Source organism: Chelmon rostratus, chromosome 23 (assembly GCF_017976325.1).
Source record: "Chelmon rostratus isolate fCheRos1 chromosome 23, fCheRos1.pri, whole genome shotgun sequence".
NCBI lineage: Eukaryota > Metazoa > Chordata > Actinopteri > Chaetodontiformes > Chaetodontidae > Chelmon > Chelmon rostratus.
In genome coordinates this window covers 464,467-478,175 of record NC_055680.1, presented here as the reverse complement: position 1 = coordinate 478,175, position 13,709 = coordinate 464,467, and the positions used below count along the sequence as shown (strand labels likewise).

The 13,709-nt window shown below is 39.5% G+C and overlaps 1 protein-coding gene across 1 annotated transcript in view; it reads right to left on the bottom strand.

Annotated features, from left to right (window-relative positions):
* Positions 1 to 9,006, bottom strand: part of ache (acetylcholinesterase) — a 30,693-nt gene extending 21,687 nt beyond the window's left edge. Inside the window, exon 1 of the mRNA XM_041964907.1 lies at positions 8,844 to 9,006. The gene's annotated coding sequence lies outside the window, so the exon portion shown is untranslated. The remainder of the gene's footprint in view (positions 1 to 8,843) is intronic.
* Between the last annotated feature and the right edge of the window lie 4,703 nt (positions 9,007 to 13,709).

The window sequence follows — 13,709 nt, the reverse complement described above, 5'->3', positions numbered from 1 at the left end:
TAGTTGTGCTACAAATGACGGTATCTTACTGTATAAACTAGAAATGTTTTGGAATAGCTCACCTGTGTGTAGAAAAGCACAGTACATTTATTGCCAATTCATTTGTTAATAATTTTAATTAATAATGCATATACCCACACTGTGCATCAAACAAGCATGGCCTTACTTTCTCTCTCTCTCTCTGTTTCTATGGCCAGGTTGTGTCTACTCAGTCTGCACATTGTCTCTACAATGTTTTCCTTAGTTTGCCATGTATTCTCTGTTAAAGGCCAAGTAGAATTTTAATTTTACTTTGTGAGTTGGTGATTACGTTCGAATATTTGATATAATTTTGCATGCATGCATTATTGGCTGTTTAACTGTGAATGCACTGAAAGAGTACCACTCTAGGCATTAAAATCACCACAGATTATTGTATTTCCATGCATATCTCTACTCAGGGCAGGGGTATATAATCAGACAATCATTTTGAGAATCTGTACTGTGTACAAGTTTGGCTTGTAACATATCCTGAAACATCATCCTGAATTTCCGCCTTGGCTAATAGTAGAGTGTTTCATTTGAAAGATACCATACATTGTAAAGCATATTTACATTAAAAAACAAACACATCTCTCTCTGTCTCACTCCATTTCTCACCCTCCGTCCCTCCCTCCCTCATTACCATGCAATTTAATACAGATCACATGATCTTTGAGTTGGGCAATATGATTTATACTGTGAGACAATATAAACTCTACCTGTCAGATTTTGCCATACTGTTTATAAAGAAGTATGTATTCAATAATGTATGTAACATTATTGTATTAGACCATTTTGGGTGATGATGCAGATCTGTAAGGACTGTTTTATTTCAGTGTTTCATTTACAGGACTGAGGACTGTCAGCATGAACATAAAGAAGTACTTTAATTTGTCAGGTGTTTAGATTACTGATTAATCAAAAACAGCCAAAAGCGTTGCCACTTCACCCAACTGTTTCTCTATTTCATTTCCAGAAATGCAGAAAAATATCACAAGATATAAATATTGTAATACAGTATACAACTACATTTACCATGACCTAAGACTCAAGATTTTATCATTAATATTGCCCTTATGAGCTATTATTATTTTCAGTTCTTTGAATAAAGGCAAAATATTGGTACTAAAAGAATCAAACAAATAAAGTCATTCTGAGTAACACTGGAAAAGGTGGAATAGTCAGATTAGTCAAGTGGAATAGCTACTCTGACACAAACTCTGACATACACAGTACCTTCATGGCTGATAGATTGGCAGCAGGGGAATCACTGGAATTCTCCAGTTTAGCCCCCTGATGTTTCACACAACACTGTGATTACAGGACATGAACCAACACACACACACACACACACACAAACGTGCAGTACTAGGAATATACTGAGTGGGGCTCAGAATGGGATGGACAAGAATAGAAAAGAATATGAGAGCACTGTTACCTGGATAATAAACACTCAACAGTTTACTACAGAGTCCTTCTATTTTGGGTTATTGAGAGCACTATATTGCATCAATGTGACACTCTGAGGACAGAGCCTGTGTTCAGTGTCCTGTTTTCTTGAAGTTTCAGGGGATCAATCTTCCCCTTCTGAATGTCAAGTGAGATGGGGCAACATTTTCAGGTTGCTTGTATGTCCACATGATCCGTTAAATTAAATTTTAGGGATACTCTGCATTTTCTGTTCTAGGGCTAATGGTACCCTGTTCCACAAAAACTAATTTACGACTAACAAGTAGGGATGAAACAAAACTAAAAACTCATGGCACGATAATACCTCAATAAAAACTCCATGATTCAAGATTTATTGCAATATTTAAAAATAGACAGAAAAAAGAAAATGACTTGAAAAAATAACCTTAAAAAATTAATAAATCAGTGTCTACAACATTTTTTAAGCATATACATTTGTTTTTTAACGTGCTTCTGCTTTCCTTCTTTCAAAAATTCTGCATTAACTCTCTTTGGCAATGAATGATTGGACCATATACAGTTTCAAAAACAAAAGCAATGCAGCAGTCAGTAGCAGTCCTTTTATAAAATAATTAAAGAGCTGTTCCATCAGGTGACCACATCCACAATCAGTTTATGTACTGGCAGGTTTAACAGCCTCTGTTCTGTGGTCAGCACAGCTGTTGCAGTTGAGCTGCAGTGAAAAATGCTGCTACACGCTTCACTCAACCAAGACGGCTGGCATGGCCTACGTTCAAACCTGTTTGTGTGTGCAAAACATTTTCTGTGTGGGGACAGTACGCCCCTCTCTCTCCGCTACATTCATACTTTCTGCATTGTCTGTAACAACAGCAGTACCCTGATGATTCTTGTTATTCTTCATGTAAAGCTCCCATTCGCTGGTCATAATATGAGCTATGACTGTAATATAGGTCTGGGTAGCTCGTGGAGTCCATCCATCTGTGGTTATTGAGATGCTTCTTTGAGGCTCTGTGACACCTTAGCTTTTCTCTCTTGGTACACACTGATGGGATTATATACTTCACATACGGCACCATGTTTACTAACTTCCAAAATCCATCGTTGTCAACCACACAAAACAGCCTTAAGTCCTTGGCTATGTATTCACAGATGTACTGTATCTTCTTCCTTTTTCAGCTCTCTGACTGTTATGGGGAAGTGGGGCTCTGTCTTTCTCTTTCTTTAGGCTCCTCTGGCCTGGCTGAAATGTTTTCCTCACAGTATGTTGTAGTTATGATTTGAGCTTTTCTGGATGCCAAATGGCTCCTCATGTTTGATGTGTGTCCCGTACTCTAGTTGACCATCATCCGACGGTATTTGCTAATTGTTTTGCATTTGTCAGTTTCCTTCTCGTCATTATCAGTTCTTGAAACGCTGCCATACACCAGCTCTAAAACTCTCTTTAACACGTTCATCCGTCATTTTCTCGTTTTTTCGGTTTTTTTTTTTTTTTTAGCAGTGTTTGGCTTGCAGGCAAAGGATGATGGAAGTCTGTCTTCTTGACTACTATGATTGCACCATCTGCTGTTCAAACAAAAATAATACAATTTTTGACAAGGAGGAATAGCAAATAACCACATAATGTTACGGTAGATAGCATCACCGTCGGCATTGAGCCATATTTTCAATGCGATATCACAAGATTAGATATATTGTTACATCCCTAAACAGGGCTGGGTGATTGATAAAATTTGTTTTAATTCAGGTGAAACGATTGTGCCACTTTCTGTCCCACAATGAACCTCTTATTTTGTCTTGTGTTAAAAGTCCTTCGCATGATTTACCTGGCCTGGTGCGCTTTTGCCCCTCCCTATAGGCACAAACTCACTCACCAGGCTGTGGCATGTTTAGTTCAGACCACTGTGGTCAAGTGAGCCATTGCCAGCAAAAACCTGGTCAAGCAACCCTTCACTTGGATTCTGACGCATATCTATCAATGTTGGTGCTTGGAGCAGGCAAAGAGAACAAGAGAGTCGCATTTCAGCAATTCTTCCTCACTTATTATATACCACAATAAAACAACACTACAGTACAAATTAGATTTGAAGCGGCAGCCTGAACGGTTTCAGGCCTGGATTTGGCTACACTGGTGGTAACAGCAATTACAGTTTGATACAACAGGTCAGATAATTCTGGGGGCAACAAAGCAAAGTACAGTCATATTCATAAAGGCAGTCAATAATTGGCCTTTTGCCATCAATCTGTGAGCGAACATGATCTGATTTTATGTTGCACAATGTCTAAGTCTGCAGACAGCAGCACACAGTGAAACTGAAAGGAGTTTGCTGCCTTGCTGAGGATTGTAGCCGGTCGCCTTCAGCTCTTCATCTAATAGCTCACTGCAGCTGCTCCTTCTTGTTCTATTACTCGCTGTAATGTTTCAAACTGATCCACTGTGAAAAAATGCCAGAAACTTTAAATCATAATAATAATGATTAATGTTTCATGTTTCTATCTACCTATTTTTATATTTGCAAATACGAATTGCAAAACCTGAATGGAAATTTTGAAATGAGGAACGTAGCTTCTGTCATTAATTATGCCGAATAATAAACTTGAAACAACTGTATAACCTAAGCCTCCATTTGACGATTTGAGGCACATAAGAAAATTAAATATTGATTACTACTGATGGATAGCTAGCTTAACTTTAAGGCTGCTGGAGCATAATCACACACTACAGCCGGGTCGGTAAACATGACTGTCATCCCCAACTAAATCCAGCCTAAATCTAACAGTTGGCTATTAACAGGTTGATTATATACAGGCAACACAGGCAAAGTAAACAGTTCTGGGAGCTACTGTGACTGACCAGCATGGCTAACCAGCTACTGCAGTTCAACAGCTAGCCCAACTCGGCCTATTTCATAAAGACGCAAGGATTAGTGTCATTGTACCATTTTCTGTTGAGACCAGGACTAAAGTCAAGCTTTTCTTAGGTTCCTTTCTGGAACACATCTAGCTCAATCACCTTTGATTAATTCAGGAGGCTCATTAGCAAAAACAAACAACTTTTTTAAATTTCATTATTAAGCAATTTGGTAAGCCCTGACACTTACCAACGTACACACACATCAGTTAGATGCTAACAGACAAACATTAAGACCTCGAGCTTGAGGGTAGCACCAGTTTGAAGTACTATATTTGTCACCAAGTAGCTAGGGATTGAAAAGATGTGGCGATGTAAAACTAATGAGATGCATGGGTTTGAAATGTTAACTACTGATGTCATGAATGCTATCTTTGTATTCAGTTTCACAACAATTGCGCTATTTAAAAAAAACAAAACAAATGTGTATCAAGTTTCATGTCTGTTAGGACACATCTTGTGAAAATATGATAAAGCATTTGTTTAACCAAAAACACGTCTGTTTTTATTCCTCTAAGGGTCTTTATAAAAAAAACTCATACTGTTCCAACCTGTTTCCATTTCAGTATAATAAAGTGGAAGCATTTCTCTTTCTGTCAAAAGGCAGCAAGAGATGTGTTGTATTTTTCAGCAAGACTACAAAAATAACTTTATTCACCAAAAGTAAATTATAGCCTTAAAGCATATTTCTATATGCCTAATCTATATATTTTTTTCTTATTCTCAACAACTTCCATGAAAAGAAAAAAAAACTACTTTTAGTCTGGTCAGGTAAGTGGCTCTTAAGAACTTCAAGCCAATTGGTTTACACTGAAAATGTAAATCTTCAAAAACACCTCACAAATATATAATTTCATTAAAAAAACAGCTAAATAATCACATAAAACAACTAGACACACATTTGGTGCTACAGTGCAGGCATGTCCAAACTATTCCATGAAGGGCCGTGTGGATGCAGGTCTTCATTCCAACCAAGGAGGAGCACAGCAGGCTGGACCCATTTTATCAGCTGATCTCAGTCTTCAGCTGATGATTAGGAGACCTCTTGATTGGTCGTGCAGCCACACGGCCCTTTATGGAATAGTTTGGACATGCCTGTGGATATTTGGGAAAGCTGGATGGGGCAGGGTATGTGGGATTGAGTCAAACTATACTTGGTAATGGCGGAACATGTCACCTAGTGCAACAGTGTGGGTCATTGATGTGTGTTTAATAGTTTTAAATGAGAATGGGGCTCTACGGCACAGAGGAATAAGATACTGTGTATCAGGCTTGAGGCTAGTAGGATACATTGATTGTTGGTTTAGCTATGCACATGGTATTGGTTAGCAAGAAAAGAAACAGAGAGCCAGTGTTGTTGCTTAACAGCCTTTTAATGGCTATTTTTGTATATATAAAAACAAACAAAAAGAGGCTACACTAGCTACAGGTATGGAACAAATACTATAACCTGAGGTGGGGTTTTTTTTACATCTCAAGGTCACTATGTAAAAAAACAGCCTAATGCGATATGTCATATCAGATAGTGATGATACACAATAAATGAGAAAATGTATTGAGGAGGGTAAAGAATGATAATAAAACAACTAGGGTTACTGAAATAGGGTAAGCCTTCCTCCAGGCCTGTAGATGATGATGTCAAGTCTTTCATAAACAAGTTCAGATTAAATTAATCACAAAAATATTGGAATTGGGTGAGGGTTAGCTGTTGCCACATTTCATTCTTTTCAATGGACATAATAAGAATAAGTCTAGTGATATTTTTAATTTTTATTAATGTCAACTAACCCAAACCCTAATTTTCCAAAAAAAGAAAAAAAAAGAAAAAAAAAAGGAAAGGACCTGATCTGATGCAAACAGAGAGAGAACCATAACACTGGCACCAGGTTGGTGCTCCACCAATAAAAAAGTAGTAATACCTTCCACTTTTTTCAATCTCCATCTGCCTTAAAACCCCCTCATGTGTTGATGATGAAACAGCTGATAGTTTGTTCTAATACTCAGGCATAATTATTGACACATTGACCAGAGATATACAGTAGTATAACAGGGCCCTATCAGACCTGATTAGAATTAATATAATTTCAGCTCTGAGGACCCACATCAAGTCTTGCTACAACGACTTTAACTTTCCCAAAGTAAAGTCTTTTTAGAATAAAATTCCAAGTATCCTTCCACTGAGGCTAAACACTGATACACTGAAACGCAAAGGAGAAAGTTTGTACTAAAAAGACAGAAACTTTGAAAGATATCTACTTCATCTGACTGACTCATGTCTGCATGGAACAAGGACTGTGGACTGTGTCCACCCTCACTTACACTGAAAGAGCATTAGGAAGGGATCTTTTTGAAGCCCTGGAGGATGATTACAGGAGCAAAATCTGTGTCAATCTTCAATGGACACCTGACTATTGTTGAAGACAGGCTAGAAAAATTGTGAACCTATTCTACAGAGTATACCCATAAAAACCTTTACCACAGACTATTAAAAACACATCAACGAGCCCCACTGTTGCACTGGGTGACATTGTCCTTCATTGCCATGAAAGCAATCATGATAGTTTATTTTGACTCAGTCCCAGATTCACAACACTGTCATGCTGCCAGAAATACCTACGAATGAAATGTGGGTTAATCTGCATCTGAAAATAGTCCTCAACAAATGTACTATCTGCTCCTGTTTGAGCAATGTTTGCTAAGGACTAGAGTGTCAGCTGTTTTAGGAAATAAGTGAGACTTGGAAAAAAATAAACTATATATTTATGATCTCCTCTCTTCAGTAGGAACCAATGAGCTTGAGGGTGGGCACCACAGACAGGGTGGAGAAGTCAAGTATTGAGAGACGGAACAATACAGTATTGGTTTTGCTTTTTTGTGGGAATTGTTGACAATAAGGAAAAAATATTATCACTCTAGCCTTATCTTTTAATCCTCTAAGCTTGTCAAATTAGCAAATCAGTGTAATGCAGAACCATAGAGTGGAACTACTAAATGCAGAGTCAGATACCATTTACAGATATTATGCCTTGTACAGAGATTGCATACAAATACGACTTGTATTAAATGATCAAAACCTGCAGCACTGATAACACTTTGGCAGTCACCCAGTGAAATCCATATATGGAATGTGCACGGCCAGCTGCCAAAACTGCATTTACTGTTATAATTTATGGAAGCAAATAATTCAGGCTACAGTTAACTGCTGCAGCACAGAGGCAGGAATCAGAGATATATTCATTTAACCACACACACACACACACACACACACACACACACACACACACACACTCATATATCATCAACTAGCTTCTCTTCAGCTTCATCTATCCACTGACTTCAGCCAGCATGCAGCATCACTGAAAGCACTGGTTATGCAATATGCAGCACAGGTGAAGATCTGATCTGCCATCACACAAAGAGCTATTTCAGTGTCTGAGAGATGAAACAGAGAGAACACAGCTACTGTATTGAGATAATTGTTGTCTGTTGTACAGTACGGTATTACAGGTTGGCCATACATTCATAATATTGTTAGAACTGTACTGGAAAGGCCTCAGTATTATAAGGAGCTGAGGTTAAAGCGTTTAACCAACAACAGCATGTTGATGTTTTTTACAGGAAAGGCCTCCTCAACGCAATACTGCCTGTATGATTTAGTGTGTGTAAGAGACATAGAGACAAAGTGAACGTGACTAACGAAAGGAGACACCAACAACACACAGCGGCCACATGCGTCTCGCCACCGAGGCGCGTCACACATCGATTTCCACGGTGTGTCGTCCAGCTAGAATTTAACACCTATCCTGCCGTGTTTAATCGCCAGCCTCGGAGAAAACAGAAAAAAACGCACATTTAATTACTTCTTTCGTGTGTCTGTTTGTCGGAAAACACATGCACCTGCGCGTTTGTGTGTAACTAAATGCACTTTTGCAAGACGGTCACTTCACAAGGTTGTAGGCAGCAGCGTCATCAGGCTACAATATAATTCCACTAAAGCTAATCATTCTTGAAGGAGTTTCATTTATGCCGACAGACACACTGCTGCTGTCGATTCAGAGTTGTTACCCATCTATATTACACGGGCTATGTAGATTTGGTGATAAGCAAGGGAACCTTAAATTGCTCGTATACTAAAGGGAATTTGGCGTGACGCTTTAACCACGGCAGAGAATAGCACATTAAGTGTCACAGTCTGACCTGGTACTGGTTCTGTGGAGCCGGGGAAATGGCAAGTAACCATGGCTACCGTTGATGTAGCATATATTAAAGGACATTACATCAGTCATGCACGAGATAAATAGCTTTTAAACTGCACGAGCTAAATGGGTCTGCAACTCTCAGTGTGAAGAATGGGTGAAAGCAAATCCAGAGCGACTGCTGACGAGCGTCGGGCTATGATTTTTACCGTGTAATGATCATGTCATTTCATATCAGCTGTGGAATAGCTTCCAATAAAGGCTCGGTACCAGTGTTTATGTCTTACCTGGTTAAACCCGAGCCGATGATTTCCTTGCTTACGTCTTCCTTTCCTCGTTCAACTTGGACAGCAAACAACGACACAAGACTGGTGATCGTGGGAGAATGAAATTGTGTCTCCGTCAGACCGTCAGAGACGAAAATGTCGGGAATGCCTCCTCCCAGCAGCAGCCGGGTTTCTACACACTCGCCCAGCCGGCCCGTACAGCAGTGACAGCAGGGGGAGACTGCTGCTAATAAATACTGCTTGTAAACATAGTACAGACAGTCGCTCTCGCGAGAACACATACGTTAAGCAAAATTTCCCCAAACCAGGATTTTGACAGCTACTGCTTCTACTGTAATTCACTGATGGTGAGAAAAGCCTTTAAGAAGAAAAGAAAAGAAAAGACCACCACTTTAGTCATAATAAATGAATGTTAAGGCTGCTAAGGAATCTTAACAACAAATACTGACCACTGACAACAAATACTCAGTGGTAGAAGGCATTGTAGGCTCTAGGCCAGGGGTATTCAACAATTCAAGAGGTCCAGTTAGAGAAAATTTCTTGAGGCAAAGGTCCAGAAGATCATAATGTCTAACTACTTTGTGTCATATATATTTAGGTAGCCTAGTGGTTGTATCAACATCGGCATGTAATCAATACCTGACTGTCAAATCAAATGAATTCAGTTTTATCAAAATTTATTGTCATGAAACATAGAACTGAACACATGTATGGCTGCAGATATTTATAATGTTCTCTCATTAACTAAATAAAAGTAGGGCTGCATTTGATAATAACAGAAGATAAATAAAATGTGAAAATTGTGCAGTTCAAATAAGGAGCTTAAATTCAGAAAAATAAAATAAAGGGAGCAAAAGCTTGAATTTTCCTTTTTCTGTTTCACTCGGGATTGTCCTCTTTCAGTCTTGCTACAGCTCCTTTCTCTCTCCCTTTAGTGGTGATTTGTCAAATGAAATAATAAAAAGCAAAAGAAAAATTAACTAAATCAAAATCAAACAGCCGCTGAAGTACCTAGGCAACAAATCTTACGTAGGGAAAAATGAGTTCATTGTCCAGGCAAGCATCACATTTAGTGCAATTTATTTTAACATTTAGCAAGCAAACAAAGAACAATAGTGTCTGCAGCCTCTCTTACCCTGGTAAAAAACCCTAAACACCTTCCGGTGCCTGCCCACCCATATATGTAAATTCACCTGACCTGCCCAAGTTACCCCGTACCTTCAAAACATATGATACTAATGTTGTAATCACATTATTCAAACAAAACAGCAACTGAATAAATAATAGATATTTAATCAATAAATGTTGCAAAACAATGAATAGCTCCAGCACTCCGGCCACTATTTCTAGGGAGCTATACTATCTTCCTGTATCCTAACTGTACTACAGATTCTTCTGTCTTCTGTCCTTCTGTCCCGATCAACTGTCTGGAAGAGAAACTAACAGAAAGATGACAGGATAGAAAGAGAAAAAGCAAGAATAAATGTCCACAATCCTACAATGTAGCCTCCAGCAGCAGGCAGATCTTTGTTACAGGTTTCTCCAAGACACTGGTCTTAGATTGAAGGCACACAGACCGGACCAATCCTTTGGAGTCAGACTTGGTGCTGAGAACTCGACCCATAATCCAGGATCTCCTTGGAGATGTAGCATCAGCAATAATGACAATATCTCCTGAAGAGAAGCTTCTTCTTGGCCTGGCCCGTATTTGTCTTTCCTGCATCACAAGTAAGTATTCAGATGTCCGTCTTTTCCAAAAGAGTTCTGCAATATACTGTACTTGCTTCCATCTTCTTCTGATGTACAGGTCACTCTGCTTAGCAGAAGTATATGACTTGGGGTGAGGGCCTCGAGGTCATTGGGGTCATCAGATGCCTTTGTGGTGGGTCTGTCGTTTAGTCTTGCCTCTACCTCACAAAACAACGTCTGCAGGCCTTCATCATCCAATACCTGCTGTCCAAGAACAGAGGTAACTATACTTTTTACTGAGCGAATCAGACGCTCCCAAATGCCAACCTGATGTGAGGTTGATGGCGTGTTAAAGCTCCACTTAATCCCATCTTGAATCAAAGCGCCCTGGATTTATGCATTGTTCAAAGCAGTAAGGCTTTGTTTTAACTATTTGCCCCAACAAAATTTGTGCCATTGTCAGACCTTAAACTTGACACAGAACCTCTTCTACAAATGAATCTCCGCACGGCATCAATGCAAGAGTTCGTGTCAAGGGCAATGCCCAGATGTACTGCACAACTGATCAGACAGGTGAAAAGCAATCTTTTTAGAAGGCTTCTTCCTATTTTAACCTCTATGGGCCCAAAATAGTCAACTCCTGCATCTGTGAAAGGAGCCTTGTCTCGCACAACCCTCTTGGAAATGCTGGGTTTCTGATGGTGTTGCTAACTTATGCACCAACTCTGAGAATGTCATCCTCCAGTATAGAATCTAACTTGTACAGTGGACTGTCCTTGGAGACTTTCCTCGACGTGGTTTGGTGAGGCAATTTCGCTCTTAAACTTGTGTTTCTGAACAAAACAAATTACTGCCTTTTCATAACTTTCTGGAGTCAAGTTTTTCCCTCCAAGTGTGGCCTTGAAGCTGTGAACCTTCTGTTCAACAGAACTTTTAACTCCTGCGCCTTTGTTACTCTCAGTGGCTTTAAGCTCTTTCCTGTTTCAGCTCAGAAGCAACAGAACTCTTTTGAGCTTAAGGAACCAGGCAACAGACGATTTAAGTTTCCTTCAAGATGAGAAGTAGTTGATGAGGTGGTCTGTGGGCTCTTCTGAGTGCTTGACAATGGTATTCTCTGATGCTTCTCTTTTGGCCTCCAGGTCATCAGTGGAAATCAACCCTGGATTCATGTCAGATATAGGCCACTCCTTCTCTGACAAATAGAGCAACTGTGGGCCTTTAATCCATCCTCAACTCTCAATCCATGAGATCCTTCATCTGCAGGATTGAGTTTAGAGCCAACATACTTCCACTGGTCAACTTTTGTGGCTTTTCTAATAACAGAGACTCTATGGGCAACAAAGGTATGGAAGCTTATAGTTTCATTACAGATGTACTTGAGGACAGTCGTGCTATCAGTCCAACTAACTATGCTGTAATGCTTTAGTATAACCAGCGCCACCGTGGATATCTCACAAAATGTCACACAAAACAGATTTTTATTAAAAATTGCAATTATTATGTGTAAGTAGATTATCAAATATTCCAACTCAGTAAAGTTGATATGTGAACAAAGAGTATGTACAGGCTCTCATAAAAGCAATGCAGAATATTCTTTGAGGTCCACTACACTGCTACGAAACACAGGCCACAGACGGTCTGGCACACAGGCCAGGTCATTGTCAATTCAGATAATATTTCCTTTTGCAAGAACTGATTTTACTCCTGGTATCACATTACAATTATGCTACCCATTCATAACAGTATCACATGAAAAAGTGACATGACATAATGCTTCTGCAGGGATGTCCCAGTTAGTAAAGTAGATGCGGATGATGCCTTTACTTCCCCTACTTAGTTGTTTAATCGCCTAAAATGAGCATCTTTATGTCCCCAGACAACACAGGCTTGCCTTTTCAAGAAAAAAGCTATTGTTTGCCTTGTGTCATTTGCACAAATTTGATTGCAAGATTTTTTCACCTTTTTATTAGCTCTTAACAGCCAATTCACCAACTGCATAGACACAAGCTGTAAGTTAGTTAGCAACAAATAGTTGACCATGTCTGTAGTGAGAGTGTGCTTGTGTGTTTGGGTTTGTCTTCGTTTCTGACTGATCTCAGAACTGACCAGACACAATTCTTTTTCTGTCACTCCATTCTCTCTTTTTCTGTCTCATGTCTGTATGTTTATTCAGCGGATCCAAAAAGCCTTGGGATACATGCAAAGTTGTAGCTATTGTTTTAAGAAAAACCTGTCTGTCTCCCTCTCCTTTCCACTCTTTTTTGATGGCACAAACAAGCCTTCCTTCACACAACCATTCCCCATGAGCTCTGTCTGTAACCCACCCTCTTCACTGGTGTTGGGGTACCCTGACTCCGACTATGGCCCTGGTTCCTGACATCAGACATAAAGCACTGGACTGATAGAGCTTTCTGGTTGTCCTGGGAATGTGCACTGCATAAAAGTTAAAATGTGTAGGGAAAGACTATCAAGGCTAGGCAGGTTGTATTTTAGGGGTTGTTCACAAAAATGAATAAAAATAAAATGACTGGCTGTCCTTCTCCAAGCAAGCTTGCGCGCGCACACACACACACACACACACACACACACACACACACACACACACACACAGTCATGGTCCCTGTCTGCTGCAGGCTTGTAAAGTGACAACTGTTGTCTTTTATTGGCACTGGAGACAGCAACTGCTCTGCAAACTATTCCACTAGCTTATATGACGTATGACGCTTGAAATAGTGGGAATGTTTTGTGTGTGTGTCTGCATGTCTCTGTAGGAGTTCTGAAAAAGCCATAACAAATACTGATTCCTGGCATTGTGAAATTGCAAACAGTTACATTGCTTAACAGAAAATATTAAATAATGAACACTTCAGCTGATCAAATGATGAAAAGTTAGAGGAAACAAAAACAGGTCACAAGGACTAGATCGAGTCATCTTCACTGACTGTCAAATACAGTATCAAACTGGCATGAGTTATTTCAGTTGCTTTCATTATCTGCATAGACAGTATGACTGACAGTTGAAGCAGTTCTAAAACCTTGGTATTGCCTTCAGCAGTTTTAAATTGATTCACTTTTGGATCAGTTTTGAATCAATGCATTCACAGCGGCAGGGCAAGGATGTGTGTGCAACAGTATGTAAAGTTAGTAGCACAATTATCTGAACACAACGCAATGCAG